This window comes from Leopardus geoffroyi, chromosome B1 (genome assembly GCF_018350155.1).
Source record: "Leopardus geoffroyi isolate Oge1 chromosome B1, O.geoffroyi_Oge1_pat1.0, whole genome shotgun sequence".
NCBI lineage: Eukaryota > Metazoa > Chordata > Mammalia > Carnivora > Felidae > Leopardus > Leopardus geoffroyi.
The window spans coordinates 20,739,740-20,750,784 of NC_059327.1; positions in this window are offsets into that span (position 1 = coordinate 20,739,740).

An 11,045-nucleotide genomic window follows, 5' to 3' on the forward strand; every position below is an offset into this window, starting at 1 on the left:
ACATGTAGCTTCATGCAACCAGCATCACAATTATGATACGATACTGTCACAGCAAGACTCCTCCCTACCACCCTCTTATACCCACACCCACCTCTCCTCCCCACCCCTAACCTATGGTGACTACTTATCTGTTCTCCATCTGTATAATTATATTGTTTCACAAATGTCACATAAATGGAATCTTGTAATATGTATTCTTAAGAGGTTTTTTTCATTCTTCACAATTTCCTTGAAGTTCATCCAAGTTGCTGCATGTATCAATAGTTTGTACCTTTTATTGCTGAGTAGTATTCAATGGTACGCATCTACTATTTGTTTGTTTAGCTATTCACTCAGTAAAGCACATTTGTTTAATGGCTAGCTTTTGACAATTATGAATAAAGCTACTTATGTACAAGTTCTTCAAGCAAATGTTTTCATTTCTTGGGAATAAATGCTAGCAAGTGCAATCGCTGGGTTGTAGGGTAATTGCATGATTAGTTTTATGAAACACTGCCAACTGTTTTCCAAAGTGGCTATGGCATTTAACATTTCCATCAGCAATGAATGAGTGATGAGTTTCTCTGCATCCTTGCCAGCATTTCCTGCTATCATCAATTTTTTTATGTTTGCTTTTCTGATAGTTACATAGTGATATCTCATTATGGTTTTGATTTGCACTTCTCCAATGGGTAATGATATTGAACATCTTTTCATGTGCTTATTAGATGTCTATTCATGTCTTTTGCCCATTTTCTGACTGAATGTTTTTAATGTTCAGTTTTGAGAGCTTTTTATGTATTCTGTTTATAGGACTTTTGTTGGATGAGTGATTACCAAATATTTTCTCCAAGTTAGTAGCTTTTATTTTTCATCTTTTTAACAAGGTCTTTCATAGAGGCAAAGTTTGTATTTTGATGAGGTCCAATTTATCAATTTCCCTTTAATGAATATGCATTTATCGTCAAGTCCAGAACTCTTTGTCTAGTCCTCATTCCCAAAGACTGTCTTCTTTTTTTTCTAGAAGTTTTATAGTTTTATATCTTATTTAACTCTATGATCCATATTGAATTAAATTTTTGCATAAGGTTTGAGGTTTAGATTATAGATTTTTGGGGGTTGTTTTGTTTTGCCTGTTTTGTTTTAGATGCCCAACTGTTCTAGCACCATTTATCGAAAAGGCTGTATCTTCTTCATTGAATTGCTTTTGCTCCTTTGTAAAAAATAAGTTGAATCCATATTTGTATGGATCTATATCTGGGTCTCTATTTTGTTCCACTTATCTGTGTGTCTATCTCTCTGCCACTACCACAGTCTTGGTTTACTATAGTTCTGTAGTAAGCCTTAATCTTGAGAAGAGTGATTCTTCCCAATGTATTCTTTCTCAAAATTGTTTTGGCTATTCTAGGGTTTTTCTTTTTCTGTATAAATTTTAGAATAAGTTCGTCTATGTCAACAAGAAAACTTGCTGAGATTTTGAGAAGAATTTTGCTAAACTTATAGATCGATGTGGAGAGAACTGACATCTTTATTATGTGTAGTCCTCCAATCCATGAACCTGGTATGTCTTTCCAATTATTGAAATCTTCTTTGATTTCTTTGATCAGTGTTTTGTAATTTTCATTAACTAGATCTAGTACCTGCTTTGTTAGATTTATACATGAGTATTTCATTTTCCTTATAAATGGTATTGCATTTTTAAATTTGGTTTTCATGTGTTCATTGTCAGTATGTAGATTTAATTTCTGTGTGTTGATTTGCATCATATGACCTTACTGAGCTCACTTTTAAAATCTAGTAGATTTTTTTTGAAGATTACTTCATCTCACTGTCTGTAATAGAGACAGTTTTATTACTTCCTTTTTAAACTACATGCCTTTTATTTCTCTTATTTGCCTTGTTATTATGGCTACAACTTCCAGTAAAACATTGAATAGCAATGGTAAGGGTGTGTTTCATTGCCTTATTCCTGATGATCTTATAAGGAAAGCAATCATTATTTCATCATTAAATCTGATGTTAGCTATAGGTTTTTTTCAGATGCTCTTTATGAGGTTGAGAAAATTTCCTTTGACTCTCATTACACTGAGGGTTTATTTTTTTTATCATCCATCATTGTTGAATTTTATCAAATGCTTTTCTCATATTAATTGATATGATCATATGATTTTTCTTCTTTATCCTGTTCATATGGTTGGTGGGTTACATTGATTGATTTTTGAATATTGAACCATCTTTCTACACCTGCAATTAATTCTACTTAGTCATGGTGTATTATTCTTTTTATACATTACTGGATTACTAGACTATTCTTGGGGATTTTTGCATTTAAATTCACGAGAACTATTGGTCTGTAGTTTTTTCTGTGTGTTCTTGTTGTCTGGTTTTGGTATCAGGGTTATAATAGCCTTGTAAAATAAATTGGGAAGTATTCCCTTCTCTTTCTGAAAGACCTCGTATAAAACTGGCATTAATTATTTGAACGTTTGGTACAATTTTCCAGTGAAAACATGTGGGCCTAGATAGTTCTTTCTCAGAAGTTTTAAAATTACAAATTTAATTTCTTGAACACTTACGGAGTTATTTAGGTTATCTATTTCATCTTGTCTGAATTTCAGTAGTTTGTGAAGTGCAGGAAATAAGGGAAGGAGGAAGTATCGGGGTAAAAACAATACTACCAGTGTTAAGCAAACTATATCTGGAAGCCAGCCCCAAACTAACTTCCCGACAGATACCTCTTGCTACTTTTCTCACGAACAGAGATTCCAAACTCACAGATTTTCCAAAGGATCCATTTTTGGTATTTTTTTTTTCAAGATGGCACATGCCCAGAGTGGGTCACTGTGGCATAGCTGTCAGTCTGTATCTGTAGCTCAGAAATCAGTACCTACTTTTACAGTTATAATGTGTGGTGATATAGGCTCATGACCAGTTTTAGAGCAGTGTCCACTCTGAGGTACGTGTGAACTTAGTCACGTACAGGGTGGTGACCGAAGACGCAAGCATCTGCCACACGATGAACTAAGCTGGAGCAACCCCAGATGCCTCCGAAACAAATACATGCCTTAAAAGCCAACGCGGGGAAATATGCTCCTTAATTTCAATCTGAGAATATTGGTTACAAAAAGAAAAAGAAAGGCTGAGATGTGTTTCTCAGGGAGATTGGTCTCGACGTTAATGAAACCGCTGTTGACTACCAGGAGCAGCAGGTCGACATTCATCTCCTCCTCTCCGCCGTGGCCAAGCCTGGTGGCCAAGAGTTTCCTAGCACCACGCCCTTGGAACCCTGGCTGGAGGCTGTTCCAATGTCTCCAGCCGGTACGGGATCCATATTCTATAAACAGAGTTCGGTCACCCAAACCTTTGGCTGTTTAACCAGATATTTGGCAAGGTTGCGGTTGGCTTGCTCACAAAGAATTCTGGTTTTGTCCAGAGCACACCTGTTGACTTAGAATGGTATTTTTGGGTTATCATGTTTTCATTTTTATCAGTTGTTAACAAATATTCACTGCATGGGTACACCCTCTGCAGAAATAGACCTGAACATCTACATCCACAAGGAATCAATTTTGTTAAGCCTGCTGGAAGAACACAAGACTTGAGGATGTCAACCAAATCTCCAGGCCTGGGTATGAGTGGTCATTAGACCATCAAATAATCAAGGACCCCAGCTGGTCACAAATACCAGCGAGGGACATCCAAAAGTTATCCTGACACATATTAAAACTATACACCCATTGCTAATCCCATTCTTGGCCTGAATGCCTTTAAGAATAGAATCTAAATTTCATAGGTCACCATAATGGGGATTTTTTTTGTTTTGTTTTGTTTTGTTTTGTTTTGTTTTGTTTTCGAAGAATAAGACACTGACGAGTACTGTATCTTCAAACTACACAACTACGCATATTGTAGGATTCGATCCCATAACATTGCACATTATAAGGATCCGGTCATCATATGAAAATTTTCAGGCTCCTAAAACATGTTCTATTCACCTTTCTGCTGTTGTAGTTAAGATCATGAAGGAATAAAAATACTTAAATCAGAGATCCACTTCTAACATTTGTATCCAGACAGTCTTTTGTTCTTTCCTGGACGGATTATTTTGGCGTTGCTTTGTAAAATGAAAGTGAAAACATATGTCCTTTAGCTTTATGAACACATGTCACTACGAAGGAAGCTTGAAACAACTTCTTAAAGCATTTACAAGGTATAGGAGGGAGGACATGAAAAATTGGATTTACTTCATGTATGATCTTGTAGGGTGTGACCACTGGAAAGAGGTATTGTGGGCAGAAACCCCGTATTAGAGCGGCTCATGCTTACAACTGCAAGGGAAGTGTTCCTAATTTCTTCTCTGAAAACATGCAGCTTGTTTCGAGTTATCATTCTTCACTGCACTTCGAACTTCCTGACCGTTTTCCAAGTCTGCTCTTCTGTTCGTATTATTTTGTCTTCCTGTTCCATTCTGAGGGACAATACGATCTGGAGTGGAAAGATGCCTCCAGTTTCCCGAGATGGGAGAATATCCCAAGGACAAAGGTTGTCCCAGTACCGTCCCATAAGTCAGTGTTTCCTAAACTTCTCTGAGGATAAGAATGACCAAGGCACGTGTTTAAAACACTAATTCCCAATCTGTGCCTTTGAAGAGTCTAATTCAATAGGCTTAGAGTTGGACCCAGGCATCTTTCATTCTAACAGGTTACTAGGATATGGTTGTCATCAGGACAGCTTGGGAAATGTTGACTTAAAGGAGGTTTTCTCACACTGTGATTCAAGAATGACCTTTAAAGGATCAGAGAGCCTGAAAGAGACTGTGAAGGTTGAATTGTGCCCAGCCAAGGAGTCAGGAGCCGGGGCTGACATTCCACCAGCACTCCTGGCTGGGATGTGCTCACCGGCAGGAGTGTGAGGGACCTAAGAAAGGAGAACTCTTTAACTTGGTCCACTCACAGGAGGCACTTTTTTTCTAACCGATACCACATTGCGCATGTGCTAGCAGCTGGCCCATATGAGAATGGCCTAGAACGCTGGTTACATATACAGATTTCTGGACTGTTGCCTCAAATCTATTGAAAGAGGATCTCTCGATTGGGTTGTATTTCAAATGAGCTCCACCGCTGTGACTCTAATACGTGTAAAATTGGGAGAACCACCAACAGCTTAGATCCCAACCCCTTCCGTGGCAATCTCTCTGATAGATGAGGCTCTGTATTCTTTGGATCTCTCATTTTGAGGACTAACATCAGAAGCTGCAGGTGACACTAGACAGAAATTAACAAGTCTTCTGGGACTCTAGTGCTCTCACAGCACAACTTGGAAAACCAGAGTTCATAGGTCCTCAGTTCCTTGAGCCCAAAGGCACTTCACCAGTTCCTAGTATCTTTGGATCCGGAGCCTAGTTACAATAAACACTGCGCACCCAAATTGTGACTCTTACCGGATTTCAACCTACACCATCCTGACCTGCACTGCCGCATTAACCAGGTACCTATGTCTCCCTCATTTTCCTCTTAGTTTCCACACTTCTATTCCTCATGTTCCAGTGGGACTGCAACTCATTTCAAAGTTTGTCCCTGTTCTCTATACATCTTGTAAGGTTCCTGAACCCGACCTCCTCTGATAGTTCATTTCATTCCTACCACATTGTCTCCCAATCACTGATTCTCTCTGAAGCCCTTTCTCCTCACCCCGCTCCCTTCTCACCACCCAACTAGCTGTGATCCACCCACAGGGCTCAGCCTCATGTAAACTTGGGACCGGGGATGCTGGCTCAGGACACACTGGGTTTCCTTCCTGCGGGACGGAACAAATGCTCCTTTGAATACAACCTATGCAGCAGTGCAGGGGCTGCTTGGGTCCAGATATCTGAGAGCAAATGCTAGTGAATTGTTTTTTATTTACCTTCTCATTTAGTTCTGTGATTTGGCTATTGTTGCGTTAATTTAGTCCAACACATTTCATAAGGCGGTCTCTGATGTAAAGCCTAGTGAAATGAGGCACAGGAGAAAGGGCAAAATGGAGAATCACCACCAAACTTAGGCAACTCTCCCAGGACTTACTTTTAACTAGAAATTTGTACTTTTTGTTCACATTCACCCAATTCCCCTATCTCCTCACCCCCCACCTCTGCTAACCACAAATCTGATCTCTTTTTCTGCAAGTTTGGTGTTTTGTTTTTGGTTTCGGTTTTGTTTTTTAAGATTCCACATAGAAGTAAGACAATATAGTATTTGTCTTTCTCTGGCTGACTGTGTCATTTCGCATAATGCCCTCAAGATCCATTTATAGTTAACACTTCTATATAGGGTATTTGAAAATTGCTAAGAGACTAGATCCTAAAATTTGTCATAACAAGGAAAATGAACTTTTCGTAACTATACAAGGTGATGGATTTTGCTACCCAAACTTATAGTAATCATTTCATAACATATGTATATCATTATGCTATACACCTTAAACTTTTAAGTGGCATATGTCAATTATATTGCAATAAAACTGAAAAAAAAACTTCACATCACTTCACATTTGTCTGTAAACTACACATAGTGATTTAAACACTGCCGATGACATAGTATTATATATCAAAAATCCTAAACATGCCACCAAAAAACTATTAGAAGTGATAAGTGAATTCAGTAGGGTCTCATGATACAAACTATGAAAAAATCTGTTTCATTTGTATATAATAAACATGAAGTAGCAGAAAGAGAAATTAAGAAAAACAATCCCATTTTCAATTGCATCACAAGAGTAAAATACTTAGGAATAAACTTAACCAAGGAGGTGAAAGACCTATACTCTGAAATCTATAAAACTTGGATGAAAGACACTGAACATGAAAGAACCAAATGGAAAGATTCCATGGCCATGGATTGGAAGAATTGATATTGTTAAAATGCCCATATAATCCAAAGCAATCTACAGATTTAGTGCTAGCTTACCAAAATCCCAACCGCGTTTTCCACAACACTAGAACAAATAATTCTAAAATCTGTAGGGAACTTTAAAAGACCCTGAAGAACCAAAGCAATCTTGAAAAAGAAGAGCAAAGCTGGAAGTATCACAATCCCAGACGTCAAGGCACACTACAAAGTTGCAGTAGTCAAAACAGTATGGTACCGGCACACAAAGAGATGCACAGATCGGTAGAGAGAACAGCATAGAGAGTCCGGAAATAACCCCGTGGCTTATATGGTCAGTTAATCTATGACAAAGGAGGCAAGAATATGCAATGGCAAAAAGACAGTCCCTTCTACAAAAGGTGTTGAGAAAACCGGACAGCTACATGCAGAAGAATGAAACCGGATGACTTTCTGACACCATACACAAAACTAAACTCAAAATGGATTCAAGACTTAAGTGGGAGACCCAAAACCATAAAACTCCCAGCAGAAAACCCGGGCAGTCATTTCTTTGACACTGACCATAGAAACATTTTTCTGGATATGTCTCCTCAGGCAAGAGAAATAAAAATATAATTAAACTATTGGGACGAGACCAAAAAAAAACCAAAAACAAAAACTTCTGCTTCCTTCTTTCTGGGAGTGTTTTCTAATCTTAGAATTTCCTTTTGGATCTCTATCTGAATTTTTCTTCTGATCCCTGTCTTCCAAAGCAGAGGACATCTATAAATGCTACCAAGTCCAGGGGCACGTGGGTGGCTCAGTCGGTTAAGCAGCCGACTTCAGCTCAGGTCACGATCTCGCGGTTTGTGAGTTCGAGCCCCGCGTTGGACTCTATGCTGACAGCTCAGAGCCTAGAGCCTGTTTCAGATTCTGTGTCTCCCTCTCTCTTTGACCCTCCCCCGTTCATGCTCTGTCTCTTTCTGTCTCAAAAATAAATAAATGTTTAAAAAAAAAAATTAAATGCTACCAAATCCACCCGCTTGGAGACACAGTGAGGGATGGCTTTTCTATGCTCAGATTCCTTCTCTGTACCCATCACTGCTGCAGGCTCCTCTCGGTCCAGATTTCACATGATTCTATTAGACACGTCTGGAAAGGAAGACATTTCCCTTACGAAAGAATTGCTCTTTAATGTGGTTTTGCTAAGCTTCGTGTAACGAGAGTCATAAATAACATCATAGGAGATGAAAAATAATCTTTAATCTTTTAATTTATTACTGAAAATTTTATTGATGTATAGTTGACATACAATATTATATTAGTTTCAGCTGCACATCATAGCGATTCAATGTTTATATATATTACAAAGGGATCACTGCAAGAAATCTAGCTGCCATCTGTCACCACATAAAGTTGTTAATGCTTATTAACTATATTCCCTAGGCTGTACATTATATCTTCGTGTCTCATTTATTTTATAGCTGGGAGTTTGTGCCTTTTAATCCTCTCCCTTCTTCACCCATCCCCCTACCCCCTTCCCTTCTGGCAACTAGCAGATTGTTCTCTGTATCTATGAGTCTTCTTCTGTTTTGTTTTGTTTGTTTATTTTGTTTTATAATATTCTTAAATAGCTTTCCAAGGGGCAAAAGAGCCCCGATTTTCAGAAATTGTTTGCTGGGAGACAAAAAAACACAGCTGCAATCAACTGGTTTGTTCTAAAATCTATTATCTTGTCATGAGACTGGAATGAGCTATGATTTGTAATTAGTGTATGGTCAGTAGAAAATGATCATTTCTGAGAGGGGAAAGGATACACATTTTGTTTATTGTTATTAACGAGGTGCACTGTTTTCTTCGGCAATACAAAGTGAGGTTTTAGTCTCATAAAGCAATTTTCCCTCTTGAAGTTGCCCTTACAAAACTGTGTGATGGGTGGCTGACTACTGATCCCACCTAACAACTTAACTGGGCTTGAATCATCCTTTGCCAACGCTACTCAGTGATGTCAAGTATCTTGAGACACAGGTGTCTTAAAAAGTGATGCACTTCCTGTGGCCTTGGGTACAGAAATCCGTGAGTGAAAGTAAGGTCTTAGATTTAAAGTGAGTCTCCCCTTGGGACCACCTGACACTAGTAAGGTTCTACACGTGCTTTGGTGACCAACTCATGTGGCGGGAATGATGCACCAGCTCAAGTGGTAACGTCACAGAGGAAGCGGAAGGGGACAGACTCTGGCAAATTGCCAAATGCCATTCTGTCACCTAGCACTGTTTTTCTGCCTGCCCCTCTTTCGTTTGTATTTAAAGCTGCTGAGAGAGGGGCACCTGGGTGCCTCAGTCACTTAAGCAGCCAACTCTTGATTCCACCTCAGGTCATGATCTCACGGTTCTATGAGTTCAATCCCCACATCAGGCTCCGCTGTCAGCGTGGAGCCTGCTTGGGATTCTGTCTCCCTCTCTCTCTGTCCCTCCCCTGCCCCCACTCTCTGTCTCTCAAAAATAAATTAAAAAACTTAAAAAAAATAAAGCTGTCGAGAGAACACTGGATTTAAAAAGACTTCCTCTTTTATTTGCAAGACCAAACACAGAAAAAATGTAAAATCTGTTTACTTACTCAGAGAATCTGGGAAATATTTAATTGCTATCCCACTCTGTGGTAGCTTGGACTATGGGGTTGGTGGTGGGGGGACTGTCGAGCAGCGGAGGGCCAGGGAGTAGATGGGCTTGCATAAGGCACGCCTCCTGGTGTTTTCACTCAGCCCTGTTCTGTCTTGAAGAGAAAATAGATCAGTGCTCTAATATTACAAGTGATTTCCAAAAGAGCATACATAATATGTGAAAACTAGGATTTACGTTTTGAAAGCTTTAGAAAGTGATCTGGTGAGTTTCTTTGTTGGTTTTGGAGAGGGTGAGGAGATAGATGGGAGTGTTGTGGTTAAGGATTTTGCCAAGGTAACAGGTAGTTTGGGATTCCCCCACCCCCACCCCTGCCACGCACGTTTTTAAGTTCCATGTATGAAGGCATAGGGCCTCAAATCTTAGTGGGTGGGGTTGGGAGGAGGGATGAAATAATGGTGAGTCACTGGTTAGCGTCAATTAGATAGCAATGCAAAGTTTATAATAAGCTCATAAATATCTGGAATCCCCCAAACCTGCCTGGCTTGGTCGCAAGAAAGACTCGTGAGATTTTTCAGTTACTTCCTGCTCTAATCAGGACGTGTACGTATAAATATGTTTTACCAGTGTGTCTTCACCTTCATTCAGGTGAAATGGGATGTGTAGGTATGATTGGGATGCAGAATGAGACAACGTAGATGATTACTTCCATAGCTTCAATCATAAGCCTTCAGTAGTCAGTAAGATCTATCTGGTAATTTGGTTAAAATGTAATTTGAATAGAGCTCTCTCTGTCCCCGTATGTATGTATTTATGTGTTTACTTATAAAAAATTAAGAAGAGGGCAAAACATTCTGGTGTCCAGAGATAAGGTCATAAAAATAAAAATTCTGTAATCTTTTCGTGTTTCAGGGAGAAAAAATGTGGTAGCATATTTAAAGAGACTTGATTTTACCTTTAGTAAAACTCCCCATAGGAAATGATAAGACACATTTTAAAGACTTCTTTCTGCGTTTCTAAAAAACAAATACAGTAATTGGCTTAATGAAGGGAAAAACAGATAAGAATAACATTTAGAATGCCCGTATTTTTCTCTGGGGAGCCACTATTTGGTACTATGAAGAGTTGCAAACATTAATATTTTCAGTTTCCAGGGAAAGTTTGAAACTTATACCAAAAGTTTCAAAGTCTAACTTCTGAGCCCTGAGCCTTTGCCAATATACAACATTTATTTTTGGCTCCGTGTGTGCTTACAGAGTTTCGTTATACCAAACTTTATGTAGCCTTTGATTTTTAGCCAAAAGTTTTGTCCAGCACTCCTAAATGAGCTCCCCCTTCAGACAGGTTAGTGGTCTTTGCATAGGAACTGAAACATTCGCACCAGTTTGGCTCATGTGAAATAAACATAGAAAATCACTGATGGCAATGGAGAAAATACGCAGGAACCAAGTCTAGGGATTGTGTTACAGGGGCGATGATTCATCAGTAAGGCAGTCAGAGCTCCCAGAGAAAATAATGTCCATTTTACCACTGGACTGGAAGATAGAGATAGAACTAAATTTAAAAATTAAGTTTTAAAATGTTGACGTCTTACATTTGGTAA